Genomic DNA, 18,251 nt, shown 5'->3' on the forward strand with positions numbered 1-18,251 from the left:
AATCCAATATATCTTATGTCCTTATGAGACAAGAGTTTGGGACAGAGATACCAGGAATGCACACATGGGGGAAAGGTCAGATGAGGACACAAAGAGAAGGCAGCCATGTGAAAACCAAGGAGAAAGACTTCAGACAAAACTAAATCTCTGACACATTGATCTTGGGGCTCTAGCCTCCAAGACAATGAGAAAACTAATTTCTGTTAAACCACCCAGTCTGTGGTATTTCACTATAATAGCTCTAGCAAACTAATACACTTCCCTCAAGCCTTTTTTCTGCCAGGGGGCCATTCCATCAGAGTGTACCAATTTGCTTAATCCTTAGAATTGAATTAACAGCTTTTAACTCTTTTTTCCTGGTGAAATCCAGCACTATTCAGCATTTAGGTATTATGTTTAGCAAAATGTGATGGATTGCATCATGGACATCCTTTAGCCTTGTGTTATTTAGCTGATGGTTCTGACCCCTTTTCTCTGAGCATCTTTCCTATCTGTGTGTCAGATTATAAAGTTTGGGCTCTTGTAATAGGACACAGTTATTATCCCTGATGTAGGAATCAATATATAGAAAGTATTAGTAGTTGGCAGGAGTTAAGAAATTGAGTATAAATTTTGAAAATGCAAGGTTATTCCAGAACTTTATAAGTTAAGCCAATGGGCCTTTAGGTACTTAGTGTGTTACTTTTTTTTTTTTTTTGTAAGATTTTATTTATTTGAGAGAGGGCATGCATGCGTGGGAATGAGCACAAGTGGGGAGTGGGGAGGGGTAGAGGGAGAAGCAGACCCACCTGAGCAGGGAGCCCCACGCAGAGTTCAACTCAGAACCCTGAGATCATGACCCGATCCCAAGGCAGATGCTTAATCAACTGAGCCACCCAGATGCCCCTACTTAGTACTTTACCTTAGAAATCATACAGGGATAGCCGCAGTTGTAAAATGAAGATACATAAAAGTAGTAGCCACCTAAAATAAATGGAGTAATCTATTTAGAGTGTTTAGCACAGATCCCAAAATATGTCACTCAAAATTATTTACTGTACTATGACATATAATAATGTAAAATTTTATGTCTATTTCTGTTTGCTATGCTAATAATAGCAATAACACTACAATTACTATCATAGTTTGCCTTGTTTGTACTACAGACATATCACAATGCCATTTATATGCAAGGCTACTCAAGATAAAATCGGAAACATAGGAATTTGACCTTGGAAAGAAGTATAACATTTGTCAAATTTGACTATCCCTGGAATGATTTATTGCCTCCTACTTTTTTTTTTTTCTCTTGTTCTTTTGGTCATAAAAGAGAAGACAGAGGTAGTTACTCCCTGGTAAACAAGGAAAATATGAGAGAGGCAAATAAAGAAATGTTAAAAACTTAGAAAGGAAAGATAGAGGCATAGAATCAGAAGATGGATTTGTCTGGGAATACTTGATTGCTTCCCAAAGAAATGGCCCAGAGCTGGTGAGCAGAGCACCCTGGTGGATTAGCAATGTGAGTGGGCATAACTGACAGTACCTAGACATTGCCATCAAGGTTGGATAAAAAGAACAATGGAAGTTCAGAAAAGCTGACTATGTGCTACATGGCTAAAAAGGGTCTTTGTACAAGCCTTACTACCACTATTCTGATTCTTTCATTTCTGTTGCCATTTACTAGAACAAAACTAGCCTTTATTCATTGGTATCAGATTTAAGCATAACACAGACTTTTAAAAACTGACCTTTTGGGGCACGTGGTTGGCTCCATGGTTGAGTGTCTGCCTTTGGCTCAGGTCATGATCCCAGGGTCCTGGAATCGAGTCCCACATCAGGCTTCCCACAGGGAGCCTGCTTCTCCCTCTGCCTCTCTCTTTGTGTCTTTCATGAATAAATAAATAAAATCTTAACAAACAAAAAACTGACCTTTCATCTCTTGTGATGCTTTACTCAATCTCGACTTTCTTCTCCCCATATTTATATCCTCCTTGTGGCAAGAATGTTGTTTTATTGCTCTTGTTCTTTAAAAAAAAATGGATAATATCACACGTAACATGTTTCTGGTGACTTCTACCCTTTTCTACATAGACATATTATTTATTCTTAAAATAACTCTTCAGTAACATTACACAGTATGTTAACTACTAGAATTTAAATAAAAACAAGAAACTACAAAAATAATAAAGTTCATTTTGAGGAAAAAATTAAATCTTCATTACCAACTTTGTGAATGTCGAAAGCCTCCTTAAGCATAAAACCCAGAGGTCATTCTATTAGTTTATAAAGGAACAATAAGGAATATAACAGAACTGACAACAAAAAAGCTGCTTTAAAATAGCAGTCTTTAAATCATCAAAGATTCAGATATATGGGTTTATTTGTCTCCTCTTTGGTTAATTCTTTAAAATAATTATAAGAAGAGGGGGCACCTGGGTGGCTCACTTGATTAAGCATCTGACTCTTGATTTTGGCTCAAGTCATAATCTCAGGGTTGCTCACAACCTGCAAGGTCCCCACTCAGTGGGAATCTGCTTGGAATTTTCTCTCTTCTTCTCTCTCTGCCCCTCCCTCTGCTCACATGTGTGTGCTCATGCTCTCTCCCTCAAATAAATAAATCTTTTAAAAAAATTATTATAAGAAGGATAGGTGCAGAATCAGAAAGTGTTTTTCATTTCCTCTAAGCTCCTTGCTCTTTGCTGTTGCTTGGAGGTTTGCATATTGAAATTTTCTCAGAACTATCAAAGATTATTGTGTCATTAATGGTATCTTTATTTTATTTGTGAATACTCCCAAAAAGTCAGCTTACTGAAAATACCCTCCAAGTTCTCAGTCCATTAGGAAACAAAATCACTCAAAATCAAAAATCAGTGATAAAAAAAAAAAATCAGTGATAATATATACAATGAGGGGATCCCTGGGTGGCTCTGGTTTAGCGCCTGCTTTCAGCCCAGGGCGTGATCCTGGAGTCCCAGGATCGAGTCCCGCATTAAGCTCCCTGCATGGAGCCTGCTTCTCCCTCTGCCTGTGTCTCTGCCTCTCTCTCTCTCTCTTTCTCTCTCTGTGTCTCTCATGAATGAATAAATAAATAAAACCTTTATAATATATATATAATATATATATTATGTATATATATTATATATATATATATATATATACACACTATGATACAGAAAAGATGGAGGTAGAGTGGATGGCAGGTTCAAAAGATATTATCATTTTTGCTATCAAAATGAAATCATTTATAAAATCTAAATCCTTTTACTCCTTCTTTGGTTAGCTTTAAACTGAAAAAGAAAACAGGCATTAAAAAATTTCTGGCAGCTGAATATTTTATATATATTGATTTGCTTAGTGCTTCAGTACTCACTATGGCACTCAGAAGCCACATATGGCCCTTAATTTTAAAATTAAAATTAATTAAAATGAAATAAAATTAAAAATTCAGTTCTTCAGTCACACTAGCCACATTTATGTACTCAACAGCTACAGCTACATCTGGGGATGACTACCATATTGGACAGCACAGAATGCAGGAAATTTCCATCATCACAGAAATATCCATTGGAAAGCACTACCCAGTATATATAAAGTCTCCAAGTATGAAATACAACAGGAATTGTGACATTATAAGCCAATGCAATGTTAAATTCAGAAAGAAATTAATAACCTCAGAGTTAACGAATGACTACTAGAATAATACCGTAATCTGAATGACCCTTTGATACAAATTTGAGTTTCTATAAGGCAAACTGATATTTTTGTTGTTAAAGATTTTATTTTTTATTCATGAGAGAGAGAGAGGCAGAGGCACAGGCAGAGAGAGAAGCAGGTTCCATGCAGGGAGCCTGATGCGGAGACTCGATCCCAGGACTCCAGAACCATGCCCTAGGCCAAAGGCAGACACTAAACCTCTGAGCCACCCGGGCTGCCCACAAACTGATATTTTTAGCCCAAGGAGCTGACATTTGGGAGTTACAATAGAACATGTGAAGATGTTTAATAAAGGAGAATGGTTTATGAAACTTTTTAGATTGAATATTTTTAAAGAAACCTCATGTAAAACTTCGAATATAGCTAATCTGGTTGCAATGAATATGGAGGGTCCTTGCCACTCAGCCTGCCACACTTCAAGTTTCCAAGATACCTCTTAATCATGAGCCAAAAGGAGAGCTTGAGCTATCTAAAAGAAAGAAGAAAGAAAGAAAGAAAAAGAAAGAAAGAAAGAAAGAAAGAAAGAAAGAAAGAAAGAAAGAAAAAAAAAAGGAAAAGGAAAAGGAAACTGACCAGAATAAGTGAGAGTAGTTTAAAAAGTAGAATAGTAAAGATCAGAAATAAACTTAATTCAGCAGTGAGACCCCTCCCAAACTCAATGTCAAAATAAATATTGTATTATTGAGTTAATGTGAATGTCTGTATTTTCTCCATTTTGAAAATAAGCACTGCTGAAACAGAAAAAAAATCCAGGAAAATAAAATTGTTGCAACATGTAAAGACTGAGAACAGGACCAAGTTTTAAAAGACAACTCATGTTTTTCACTAGAAGTATCAAAAGGTTAAGGATGATAAGAAAAGCACTGTTATATCTTGCTGTATTTCTAACCGTAGAAATCTGTAAAGATTAGAGATGCTTTCCCTTTTGGATAATAAAGGAATTTTTATTATATATAGTACCATATAACAGGAAAAAAATCACCACAGAAATGAAGATTACTTACCTGGCTTATATGAAATCATTATTTCATTTTGATATGCATTTGCTTAGTGAATACTTTATTAGAAAGTGATAATTGTATAAAACTAAATACCAAAATTGCTTTATTTATGAATGTAAATGATAGATTCTTAAATTGTTTTTTAATTGAAAAAAATGTTACTAGAGATCAGAGCTCAAATAGTTTTGGTGAAGAAATACTGAAAAATATTAAACTGATACATCATGCCATCATACTCATATTCTACAAGCTATTAAAATCCCTTTTTTGGGGGAGCCCCAGTGGCTCAGCGGTTTACCGCCGCCTTCAGCCCAGGGCCGGATCCTGGAGATTCAGGATCAAGTCCCATGTCGGGCTCCCTAGATGGAGCCTGCTTCTCCCTCTACCTGTGTCTCTGCCTCTCTCTCTCTCTCTCTCTCTCTCTCTCTCTCTCTGTGTGTGTGTATGTGTGTGTCTCATGAATAAATAAATAAAAATCTTCAAAAGAAATAAAATCCCTTTTTTTCACAACCAAAATCATATCACTAAGAAGTGTGGCAAGAATCATTATGGGATTTTAAATTTTTGGCTTCTGTTTTGTTTTATTTTCTAATGTATCCCCTACCATACAGGTACAGGCACAGGTTGAATCAGATCATTTGAGTCAGATCAGCTACAATGATGCTAACAACTTATTAGACCTTACTTTCTTAGAGCCTAAAACAGTAACAACCTCAAAATACCATATAGATTATTGAAAGTAAAAAGACATTTAAAAAAAGAAACTCTCCCCTTGTGTGGCCAGCCTACTAGATACCTATGATTAGAAATATATTAAGGTATGACAGTGCTCTGCTATTCATCTTTAACCTTTGGTACTTATGAATGAAAAACATGAATTGTCTTCTAAAACTTGATCCTGTTCTTAGTCATGACAGGGTTTACCAATTTTATCTTTTTTCTTGTTGAGTGAGTTAAAAGGCCTTAGAGACTTATAACACTGATTTTAAAGCATTTGCCTTGAGGTCTATTCTAAAGCAGGATTGATGCTTATGATCCGAAGTACATAAAGCATTAGCACATTTAAAATGGATCCATTAGTAAATAACATTCATTAGTATATTACTGTAAACTTCTAGCTTCATTAGTCATAGTTCTGTTCATTAACTAGATTGAGCTGCCTGATTTCCAAAGTGTTAAAAGGCATTTTTAAAATTGGGTTAGGGGAATGAACCCTACTGACAAATGAATCTTCTCAAGAAGCGCAAAGTTAACAACCTTTCATAGCATGTTAGGGAAAATAACTAAAATATTATAGGATATCTAATTTAAACTATACCATGGAAACACTTTTTTAAAGGATCTTGTTTATTTATTTATTTGACAAAGAGAGAGAGAAAGCACAGGAGGGGGAGTGGCAGGCAGAGGGAAGGGGGAAAAGCAGGTTCCCCACTGACCAAGGAGCCCAATGCCAGGCTCCATCCCAGGACCCTGGGATCATGACTTCAGCCAAGGCAGACTCTTAACCGACTGAGCCATCCAGCTGCCCCCATGGAAGCATTGTGTAAATAGCTGCTACTTCCCTCTGTCTTCACCAAGTTTTATTATTTTTATTAGGGTTTGTGATGTACTTTGGTTTATTATACAGTTTCTTAACAAAAAATTTAAAAAACATGTTCTTGAATGAAAGTTACCTACTTGGAAAGCTAAGCCACATTTAATAGTATTGATCACCAAAAATATAGATAAATGAACTTTGAAACTTATAAAATTCTGGAAATTAATTTTTAGTCTTTTTTTTTCAATAAAGAGAAGCCAATTTGAAGCCATTATGGTAAAAATGTTAATATTCAGCAGGAGCTAGGAGTCTCACTAAAAATGTGTATCTATGTTTTAGGAAATTGTATATCATAATTGACAACGTTTATTGTTACTAATGGAAAAAGACTGTGTTGGCTCACATTCCCTTTAGTTAAAACATTATAGAAATCCAGGAGGCAAAAGAAATGCAAAATTAAAAAAAAAGAGAAAGTATATTAAATTTTGCTGAAGAGATCAAATTAAAGGCACTTATTATCATCTGCTAACCTGGCCTTTAGATATTCCATAAATAAGGAAACAGTATAATAATCTTTCTTCAGTACTGCAAATTACTTCTAAAGGACTCCTAGGTTTAATGTATTTTGTTTATCTCTTCTTGGGAGAAGCAATCTGCCATGGTCACTGACTACCTTTGCACTTTCTGCCTGTGTATGCCAAGCATAGTATTACCCATGTTATTTTTTAGGACTGTGTTTTCAACAAGAAACACTGAGGGATGAGGTAACTTCTCCCCTAGACAAACAGTGGTTTTGCTTTTGCTTAGTTTAAGATCCCCCTAAGTTTACTGTCCCTCCCCTGTAACACAACCCAATGAATATAAAGAATCCAACCTGGCCACGCCTGCGCTGCCCCTGGGTGGTGGACACATGAAACAACTGGCACAAGCCAATATGAAGTTCTGGTTATTACTCTATTATGAGTTATGAAGACCCTTGTTTCTGACCAAGAAGCCTTAAGTTTTCTGCCAGCATCCATGAAACAGTACTAAGCTTGTTAATGTGTAACAGATTAAAGCCTCAGACCGTGCAGGATTCTTAACATTTAAAGATAAAAAACTGCTCTAAAACAATTATCGGGCAGCCCAGGTGGCTCAGCGGTTTGGTGCCACCTTCAGCCCAGGGTGTGAACTGGAGACGCAGGATCAAGTCCCACGTCGGGCTCCCTGCATGGAGCCTGCTTCTCCCTCTGCCTGCGTCTGTTCCTCTCTCTCTCTCTCTCTCTCTCTCTGTCTTTCATGAATAAATAAATATAATAAAATTAAAATAAATATTTTAAATTACATACTCATCATTTTAAAAGACATTTTAAAGTTGTCATGAGAATTACATTTGCCATTAATGATATTAGGCCTTCAGTAAATGATTAAAGATTAAGCACTAGACAGTGTCAGAGACTGCATTTGAATTCTAGCCAGGCCATTTGCTTATGGGCTATGACCTCATGAAATTATTTCTGTTTCCGAATCTCTAAAATGGGTAAAAAGATATAGGACATACCTTATTGGGTTGATTAGATTTTTAAGGATGTTCTGTGTGAACAAGCACTTCACCTCCTGGCATTTAATGGTCTCCCAATACATGCTTGCTGTATACAAATCCAAATGGTGTTCATGTGAATGTGATATTATTTATTTTATATTTAAATATACATAACCTCCATATGCACCTGCTGAGGTTTGTTACTTGATTTTATTGGGCTTATTCAAGTTAGAATTAGAGCAGCCCGGGTGGCTCAGCGGTTTAGCACCGCTTTCAGCCCCAGACGTGATCCTGGAGACCCAGGATTGAGTCCACATCGGGCTCCCTGCGTGGAGCCTGCTTCTCCCTCTGCCTGTGTCTCTGCTTCTCTCTCTCTCTCTCTCTCTCTCTCTCCCTCTGTCTCTCATGAATAAATAAATAAAATCTTTTTAAAAATAAGTTAGAATTAGTCTCCCCAGAGATTAATTTTGTAGTGTAGAATATGCATTTTGATGGCTGTTAGAGATGGTCTTACAGTTCTTTGGGAGCTTTTAATTTCCAAAGAAGTTAGGTCTCAGAAATATGCAATGTCTAACCTTCATGTAGAGTGTACATATATATGGAAAAACTGATCAATAGCTACAATCTAGACAGGAAATGGAGGTATTATAGGATATCCCTAATTAGGGACTTATTCACTGATCTCCATAGAAAACTTTATGAAAATTCCAGTTTTGCCTTGTTGCAGAGCCAGACTGTTAGGTGCAGTGAATCCCCACCAATTATATGGACCCTTATGCTGTAGGATGGTTTTGAACAGATAATGACTTCCCATAGCAAGTGAGTGAACTGACCTACTGCATCAGTAACAAAAGCTACACATTGGGGGGTATAGCCATGTTGCTACAAACCAACCAGCAATCTGTAATAGGCAGCCCTTCTTTCAGTGGGAAAAAAGAAAAGGAGATACTATTAAAATCCTTTCTGTAAGAAATTCATCTATACAGCACCACAGGGAATGTATGACAAAAAGCAGGGAGATATTCAAATAAAAATAAAACTTTTAAGAAAAGAAACATGAGAAAGCATAAATAGTTCATAATTTAGAAGATACTTGTCATTAGCATTGATTGTTACATCCTATGGGAATACTATTATAACATTGGCATTCTGTGTTTAGTTTTTTGTTTAAATAATATTTTGTGAATTTTTTAAATGTATATTATTACCAGGAAGTGTTATTAAAATAACAAAAGATCATATATGAAGTGGACATTCTATGCATTTTATGATTTAACTTATTAAGTTAAGAAAAGAACATATGTTTATAAAAATTAGCCATACTTCATAAAGAAAGTTAAATGTCAAGTTCCTATCTGACCGGTTAATTAAATTCAATACCAATAAAGGGCAGCATTTGCAAATTGCTTGGGTGCCTACTAGTATTTTAGTGTTTGGTGACAAATTTATGATCTTGACTCTCATAATTAAATTGCTTAATTCTAGAGTATTTAATGATTCCTGATTGCATGCTTGTCTTTATTTTCTTTTTCTCTCAATTATTTTAGAAAATTCCATGTTATTTCCTTTTATTTTTTTAAAACCCACTGACCTTCAACAGAAAATAAAGCCTGAAATGAGATTAATGGCCAAATGCTAAATCCATCACTAGTGCTTGTTAAATTTAAAAGTCTTCGAAGATGGGATCCCTGGGTGGTGCAGCGGTTTAGCGTCTGCCTTTGGCCCAGGGCGCGATCCTGGAGACCCGGGATCGAATCCCTCGTCGGGCTCCCGGTGCATGGAGCCTGCTTCTCCCTCTACCTATGTCTGCCTCTCTCTCTCTCTCTGTGACTATCATAAATAAATACAAATTTTTAAAAAAAGATTTAAAAAAATAAAAGTCTTCGAAGAAAGTATAGGTATATAACAGAATGAGGATTATATTTCATTTCATTTAAATTTCTAAATGATTTTTTTCTGGAAGCCACAATTATTTACTAGCATCATAAGACATTTTTGCTTCTCTTTAGTTAATAAAAACATGTTGGTTATTATAGTTTCTAATATTAGTATCAGGTTGCAATATAGAAAATTGCTAATATTTGTCATTTTTTACCTAAAAACATGGCAATTTTATATGATCCAACTCGACATTTTAAATAGGTAAATTCATTACAACAATCATTAGCCAAATTGTCAGTAACATGATTTAATATTTTGCAAACATGTGTATGCATATCTAAACTGTGATCAAAGAAGTCCTAAACTATCATGAGTGATAATTCTCTTTTTGAGTTATAAGAAATCTTCAAAAATTCCGCAAGTGAGAGCTGGTTAAAAAACCTCCATATACCGAGGAAATTTAATATATCATTTATTTATATTTCCATTTTTGTCAAAATGTTTTGGTTTGGTGTCTGTGCACCTAGAGAATCTCTAGCTAGAGATTCTCAAATAAATAAAATCACCTTTTGCACCAAAGATGTCACAGGAATTCTTTCTTGGCCATCAACTTCAATCCCTAACATCTTTCGTACATCAGTAATCACACAGGAGATGTCATTCCATTGTCTTCTTGCTTCCATCATTTATATTGAAAAATTCTTTGTCTCTTTTTGTTCATTTTGAAGGATCATGTACTGGTTTTTCCTAGATGCCTTTAGACTTCGATTTTCAACAGTTTTATTAAGATGTTCCTAATCGTATTTTCTTTGTTTATTTATGCTAATTAAAATTCGTAGAGTGTCTTGGAAATAAAAGATAGTAATCATGTTTTATCTGTGTTATGATTTATTGTGGGATCATTGTGATGTCAGAATTATAAATCCTGATTTTACAAGGGATAGCAAGTCACACTGAAGTTATATATGTATAAATCTTAAAAAAAATTAGATATTTATCTGTAAGTTGTATGCTATAAATTTTATTTTAATATAAATTAAATATAAAACTTTATTAATTACATTTTTTTTAATTTTTTTTATTTATTTATGATAGTCACAGAGAGAGAGAGAGGCAGAGACACAGGCAGAGGGAGAAGCAGGCTCCATGCACCGGGAGCCCGATGTGGGATTCGATCCCGGGTCTCCAGGATCGCGCCCTGGGCCAAAGGCAGGCGCCAAACCGCTGCGCCACCCAGGGATCCCAGTATTAATTAAATTTATACATATTTATAAATTTGATTTTTATTTGCAAACTGTGTGCTAATGTCACTAAAATTTATAGTTAAATTATGTATACACACATATCACACAAATACAAACATGCATAAACTTGTTTTTGAAGAGGCATTTGTTAAACATTTATCAGAATGCACAGGCCTAGAACCTCAAAGACAGGAATTAAGTCTTGTTCTTTATCTCTCTTACCTGGGTAATAAATTCGGTAGTTAATATATAGTCTGGTGAATTACTATTATTTTAAGCCTATAGAGAGAGAGAGAGCCAATATTATTTAGATTAGGAAACCCAAAATTGGTGCAGAAATCATGATTCAAGATGGAGTGCTTAAACCAAATTGAAAAATTAGTAGGCATGTCAGAGAAATATGTTTTCTGAAGCCTATTTGAAAAGGGCTTTGTATAACTATGTGTTGATAGTAATACACATCTATCCTATATGCTGCCTTGCCCAAAACTCATAAAGTGTATGTATAAATTAACCTATAATTCATAGGAAACTACAAAGAAATCATCCTCTTCTTTCATACTGCTCAAGCCTTCACATCAGGCTACACTTCACATTGTAACGGAAGAAAATTTTAGAGGATTCGGTGAAGATCTGGAAAACAGCCAAGATTGTATTTCTTAAGGATCTTATAAGGGTCTGCCTTTATTTGGTTCAAAGAATAGGAAACTGAAGAATTTATAACTGCACAAATATGAAGGAATTCAAGATAGAAGAAATATTCTTCATAGCCATGTTCCAGAAGAAAAAAAAATCTTTTTTCCTTGGGTATTTTGTTTTTTTGCGAAAGATGCCAAATCATCTATCTTGAGCTAGGAAGAAATAAAATTAAAACTTTTAATTGTGGAAGGTGGTTTTTTTGCTTTTATTGGGACATCAGATGTAGGAAATTCTACTCTGAGACCTTGATAATTTAGTTAGCAACTGAAATAGTCTTGGACTGGTGCCCTGGCTGGGCAGGCTGGGTTTAGGCTTCCAGATTCAGCCGATACCATGATCCTGCTAAAGATTAACAACTGCATTATCAAGGAGACGCTCAGGCTCAAGGTCAAAAAATGTGGCCGCTGATAACAAACCAGAAGCAAAAGTAACATTTGCAGATTTCGATGGAGTCCCCTATCATATTTCAAATCCCAATTGAGACAAAACAAAAGTGATGGTCAGTGTATCTTTGAAATTCTACAAGGAACTTTGGGCACATAGTGCTGATGAGTTACTAAAGAGGGTGTACGAGAGTTTCTTAGTAAATCCCAAATCAGGATACAATGTCTTTTTATCATATGATCTCGAAAATCTGCCAGCATCCAAGGATTCCATTGTCCATCAGACTGGCATCTTGAAACTCAATTGTTTTGCCTCCGTCTTTGAGAAATACTTCCAATTTCAAGAAACCACAAGGAAGGAGAGAACAGGGCAGTTATCCATTATAGGGATGATGAGACCATGTATGTTCAGTCTAAAAAGGACAGAGTCACAGTAATCTTCAGCACAGTGTTTAAGGATGATGACGATGTGGTCATTGGAAAAGTGTTCATGCAGGAGTTCAAAGGAGGACATGGAGCCAGCCACACAGCCCCATAGGTCCTCTTTAGCTACCGGGAACCTCCTCTGGAGCTGAAAGAAATGGAGGCTATGGTGGGTGACAACACTGGTTATATTACCTTTGTACTGTTCACCACACCAATGCCAGTGCTTGAGACACCAGCCACCTGATCCACAGGTTCCAGGACAATCTGCATTACTACGTCAAGTGCTCTACAGCCTATCTTCTCACACAATGCAGGCAAAAACAAACACATCGTCAAAGAGCTGAACTGTGCACGCCCAGATGCCAAGAAAAAAGAAATGAAAACAACCACGAGGAAGACGTATTCATACTGCTGGATCTTGGGAACAGGAGGAGGAGGTGGCTGCAGCGGAAGGCTTGAACACTTGCTACTGGATAATAATAGCTTTTAATGTTGCACCTCTTCAGGTTCTTAAGAGATTCTCCATTTGGGTTCCATTTTAACATGTTTGGAAAATAATCTGCAGAAACTAGCTGTGCTTGCAAGGACTTCATAGTTTCAAGAATTAAAATAAGGAGAAAAAAAAAAAAGAATTCCACTTGATCAACTTAATTCCTTTGCTTTATCTTTCCTCCTTCACTCACCTTGCCTTCCTCCCCCTTTTCCAAGCTGTTTCACTTTGCAATATGTTACTGGTAATGAGTTGCAGGATAACGCAGTCTTAACTTGTCTTCTCCTAAGTATTTGAATTCAAAACTCCTCTATGTAAAGAAATAGGTTGGGGTCATTAATAAAGAAATCCTTTCTATCTTTAAAAAAAAGTAATAATTTTTAGGTCAAACGTGTAAATAAGCTAAGACATAAGATAGTAATTTCTTCAGGGGCACCTGGCTGGCCCAGTCAGTAGAGCATGTGACTCTTGAACTCAGGGTGGTGAGTTTGAGCCTCACCTTGGGTGTAGAGATTACTCAAAAAAATAGTCATTTTTTCAAATGAAACAGCAGAAAACAATGGAGCAAAAATGGGAAATATGTTTTGATTTCTTAGTTGAATATTCATATTTAAGTTGAATCTCTTGCAGATACTGGCTTTTTAGGGAGCATATCTATTTTACCGATTTATCTGAGACATTACCAGCATGATTCATAATTTTACATGTCCTAAGAAAGCTACATAAATACTTATATCAAGTGTTAGAAAACAAAAATAGATTATGTATAAGTATCCACATTTACTTTCCCTTTTATAATAAGGACAATTATTTGGGACCACTGCACTTCATACCTTATGAAATTGTGCATTGCCAGGAAAGATTTCTATAGGTTTTATGGATTTTCTTATAAGACTTAAAAAAAAAAAAAAGTAAAAGTGTAAGTGAGGAGGGAAAATAGCCTTCCATATGCTAAATGGTAAAGCTATTCTTCATAAATAGAGATAATACTACTGTATAATCACCATTTGAAATATTTCTTATTTTTTAAGACTTTATTTATTTATTCATAGAGAGAAAGAGGCAGAGTCACAGGCAGAGAGAGAAGCAGGCTCCATGCAGGGAGCCCAACTGTAGGACTGGATCCCGGGACTCCAGGATCACACACCGGGCTGCAGGTGGCGCTAAGCCACTATGCCACCGGGGCTGCCCATTTGAAATATTTCTTTTTTAGTGGTGATTAATCTGAGTGAATCCATATCTACTCTCCTTTGAGCTAATTTAACAATTTGATAAATATTTATTGAGAAAATACTCTATGGAATAAACTATGCTAAGCACCATAAGGCATCAAAAAAAGTGATTATGATATGATCCATGCCCTTCAAGAGTGTCAATCCTAAAAAGAGAGAAAATTGTAAAAACAAAATACAATAGATGTTTAGTACATTGAGTACATTCTAAGTACTGGTGAGATTTAAAAGCAACAAAAACAGGCTGTTAGAATTCAGAGGATAGGGAGTTACCATAAGCTTGAAAGAAGCAGGAAAATCTTCCTAGAGATTGTATAATATAACATAACCTTTAGACAGTGGTAGTGTTTCAACAGATAGAATCAGGGAAAACATAGGACATTTAGGGGGTTACAAGCTCTGAAGATTTGTAACTGCTTCTCTGCCTTGGCTCTTGTAGCATGAAAACATGACTAAACAAAACTTGCTGGCTTCCTGTTAGAAGCTAGAGCTCTTGAGTCCTGAGTAACAACTGAGGGTTAATGAAGCCATAGTTTTAGAATTTTGGTGGAGAATAACAGCATGGGTGCTTGAAAATTTGCATGCAACCCCTGAGACACGTGTGGCAAATACAGTTAATGCCCTAGTTACTGGTCCAGTGATCCCCACGATAGAGAGCTACATTGCCTGGCCTGTGTCAGCTATGAGAAATTATGAGAAATTCCAGCTGTGATGTTAGCTGTTGTTCCACCCAAGGAGAGATGAAGTCTTGAGTTGAGAATAAGGATGCCTAAATTTCACCTAAGAACACAGGAACCTCCTGTGCACCCTCTCATAGTTGTTAATATGTGTGTATACATGTGCATGTGTTGCGAGGGTATAAGTATGTAAATAAAGTTATATATCTTATAGGATGGTTGAGAGATTAATTTATAGAATTCTCTCATTGAGTAAAAAAGAGTAAGAGATATCACATAAGACACAAAGATAAAATTAATGCACCAATGCAGAAGATCCAATATTTAACTTAAAAGAGTACTAGAGAGAAGAAAAGTACAGTGAAATTTGCCAGAACTGGAGAACACAAACTCCCACAACTGAAAGAGCTCATTGAATACCCAGCATATTGAATGAAAAGAGACACACATATAGACAAAACATTTTAAAATTTCAGAACACCAGAGATAAAATTTATAAAAGCATCCAGAAAGGAAAGAAAAGAAGTGAAATGAAATAACTGGGTCACACATAAGTAGCAGGAATTCTCAGCACCAATATGTAGTGATGAAAACACTGAATCGAAGTCCTCAAAAATTCTGACTGAAAATCATTTTTCAGCCTAAAATTCTATATTCAGTTAATCGATCCAGTGTGAGATTAGAATTTAAAAATTTGCAGTCAGATAAGTGCTCAACACAATATCACATATGCAGTATTCTTTCAAAAATATTGAAGCAAAATGTAATTATGAGAATGAATAATCAAATTCAGAATATGGGACAGCCTACAAAACAATTGGTCTAGACTACTCAAAAAGACAAGGTATGGAAAGCAATAGAATCCTGGAGGACCTTGATAGGGATTGCATTAAATGTGTAGATTGCTTTGGGTAGAATAAACATTTTAACATTATTTGTTCTTTCAATTCATAAGCATGGAATGTCTTCCAGTTCTTTGTGTCATCTTTCTTTCATCAGTGTTTTATAGTTTTCAGAATATAGGTCACCTCTTTGGTTATGTTTGTTTGCAGGTATCCTATTGTTTTTGGTGATATTATAAATAGGACTGATTCCTTAATTTTTCTTTCTGCTGCTTCATTATTGTTGTACAGAAATGCAACAGATTTCTGTATATTGATTTTCTATCCTGAAATTTTATAGCATTTTTCACAGATTAGAACAAACAATCCTAAAATTTTGTGACCATAGAAGACCTCAAATAGCCAAAGCAATCTTAAAAAAGAAAAGCAAGGCTGGCAACATCACAATTCCAGACTTCAAGTTATATTACAAGGCTGTAGTGATCAAAACAGTATGGCACTGGCACAAACATAGACAAGACACATAAATCAATAGAAGAGAATAAATAATCCAGAAATTAACCCACAACTATATGGTCACTTAATCTTTGACAAAGCAGGAAAGAATATCCAATGGGAAAAAAGACAAAACTGGACAGCAACATGCAAAAGAATGAAACTGGACCATTTTCTTCCACCATACACAAACATAAATTCAGAATGGATGAAAGACCTAAATGTGAGACATTAAGAAATCTGGTTAAAATCCTAAAGGAGAGTGATGCAGAGCATTTTCTCATGTGTATGTTGGCCATGTCTATGTCTTCCTCTGTGAGATTTCTCTTCATGTCTTTTGCCCATTTCATGATTGGATTGTTTGTTTCTTTGGTGTTGAGTTTAATAAGTTCTTTATAGATCTTGGAAACTAGCCCTTTATCTGATATGTCATTTGCAAATATCTTCTCCCATTCTGTAGGTTGTCTTTGAGTTTTGTTGACTGTATCCTTTGCTGTGCAAAAGCTTCTTATCTTGATGAAGTCCCAATAGTTCATTTTTGCTTTTGTTTCTTTTGCCTTCGTGGATGTATCTTGCAAGAAGTTACTATGGCCGAGTTCAAAAAGGGTGTTGCCTGTGTTCTTCTCTAGGATTTTGATGGAATCTTGTCTCACATTTAGATCTTTCATCCATTTTGAGTTTATCTTTGTGTATGGTGCAAGAGAGTGGTCTAGTTTCATTCTTCTGCATGTGGATGTCCATCAGGGAAATACTAATCAAAACCACAATGAGATACCACCTCACACCAGTGAGAATGGGGAAAATTAACAAGGCAGGAAACCACAAATGTTGGAGAGGATGCAGAGAGAAGGGAACCCTCTTACACTGTTGGTGGGAATGTGAACTGGTGCAGCCACTCTGGAAAACTGTGTGGAGGTTCCTCAAAGAGTTAAAAATAGACCTGCCCTACGACCCAGCAATTGCACTGTTGGGGATTTACCCCAAAGATACAGATGCAGTGAAACGCCGGGACACCTGCACCCCGGTGTTTCTAGCAGCAATGGCCATGATAGCCAAACTGTGGAAGGAGCCTCGGTGTCCATCGAAAGATGAATGGATAAAGAAGCTGTGGTTTATGTATACAATGGAATATTACTCTGCCATTAGAAACGACAAATACCCACCATTTGCTTCAAAGTGAATGGAACTGGAGGGTATTATGCTGAGTGAAGTAAGTCAGTCGGAGAAAGACAAACATTATATGTTCTCATTCATTTGGGTAATATAAATAATAGTGAAAGGGAATATAAGGGAAGGGAGAAGAAATGTGTGGGAAATATCAGAAAGGGAGACAGAACATAAAGACTCCTAACTCTGGGAAACGAACTAGGGGTGGTAGAAGGGGAGGAGGGCGGGGGGTGGGAGTGAATGGGTGTCGGGCACTGGGGGTTATTCTGTATGTTGGTAAATTGAACACCAATAAAAAATAAATTAAAAAATAATAAAAAATAATAAAATAATAAAATAAAATCCTAGAGGAGACTAGCAGTACTCTCTTTGACATTGGACATAGCAGCTTCTTTCTTAGATATGTCTTGTAAGTCAAGAGAGACAAAAGCAAAAATAATCTTTTGGGACTACATCAAAATAAAAAGCTTCTGCACAGTGAAGGAAACACTCAACAAAATTAAAGGCAACCTAAAGAATGGGAGAAGAGATTTGCAAATAACATATTTGATAAAGGGATCTTATCCAAAATATATAAATAAGTTATAAAACTCTGCATTCAAAAATGAGTAAAAAATGGGCAGAAGACGAATAAACATTTTTCCAAAGAAGGCATATAGATGGCTGACAAACACATGAAAAGATGCTCACATCACTCATAATCAGGGCAGTACAAATCAAAACTACAGTGAGATACCACTTCATGCCTGTCAGAATGGCTAAAATTAATTGTACAGGAAACAACAAGTGTTGGCAAGGATGTAGAGTAAAGCGGAACCCTCTTGAACTGTTTTGGAGAATGTGAACTGGTACAGCCACTCTGTTAAGCAGTATGGAGTTTGCTCAAAAATTTAAAAATAGAACTACACTACAATCCATCAATCACACTACTAGGCATTTACCCAAAGGATACAAAAATACTA

The 18,251-nt window shown here is 35.9% G+C and overlaps 1 protein-coding gene and 1 pseudogene across 22 annotated transcripts in view; both read left to right on the forward strand.

The window, feature by feature from the left end:
* Positions 1-18,251, forward strand: part of KHDRBS2 (KH RNA binding domain containing, signal transduction associated 2) — a 589,140-nt gene that overhangs the window by 478,736 nt on the left and 92,153 nt on the right. The window lies entirely within an intron of this gene.
* LOC144317877 (actin-related protein 2/3 complex subunit 2 pseudogene) lies at positions 11,911-12,876 on the forward strand (annotated as a pseudogene).

The sequence above is a fragment of the Canis aureus genome, chromosome 7, assembly GCF_053574225.1.
Source record: "Canis aureus isolate CA01 chromosome 7, VMU_Caureus_v.1.0, whole genome shotgun sequence".
NCBI classification, from domain to species: Eukaryota; Metazoa; Chordata; class Mammalia; order Carnivora; family Canidae; genus Canis; species Canis aureus.